Source organism: Mizuhopecten yessoensis, unplaced genomic scaffold, assembly GCF_002113885.1.
Source record: "Mizuhopecten yessoensis strain PY_sf001 unplaced genomic scaffold, ASM211388v2 scaffold715639, whole genome shotgun sequence".
Classification (NCBI taxonomy): domain Eukaryota; kingdom Metazoa; phylum Mollusca; class Bivalvia; order Pectinida; family Pectinidae; genus Mizuhopecten; species Mizuhopecten yessoensis.
Window position 1 is genome coordinate 1 of NW_018479717.1, and position 677 is coordinate 677.

Below are 677 nucleotides of genomic sequence, written 5' to 3' on the forward strand. Positions count from 1 at the left end.
TGTGAAGTGTCTCCAGTCACCAGATACCTTGATTGTAGAGCATAGATAACAAATTCAAATTTTGTCTGTTCCAGGCATAGTTCAGAATACAGAAACACATGGGCAACTTTAATTAGTTAAACTGACTTAATGGAATTGAGATTAAGTAAAACAATATGCCCCTGCAAATGAGAGGACAATGAAATAACCCAAATCAGCACCAGTGCAGACCTAGAGAGCATGATATCTATATCATATTTGGTTATCATTGGTAGGTTGGGGGACAGGACAATGAACAGATCTCAGCCTCTCATGACATTTGGCCATCTTTGTGTGTTTGTCCAAAACATAACAACAATTAGTCAGGGCCAGAAGAGGGGTATTTGATAAAACATAGATCATGTTGCAAAACTCAAAGATAGAAAAGCAGTATTTTGAGGCATTTACTTATGTTCAAGCTCATTAAATAGAAGACAGAATATCAAATGGCAATTGGGCTTTTCATGACCTGGAAAGTTTATTCTTATTCATTGGACTTATAACAAGAACATTGTTATAGGAGATTTTTTATGAATATTTCCTTGTTGATTTTCCTTGGATTAGCAGATCTTTAAATCTGTGAATAAATAGGTTATACTTATTACATACAAATATATCAATGAACACTGCCACTTTACAATGTATTTAAAACCAGTGAC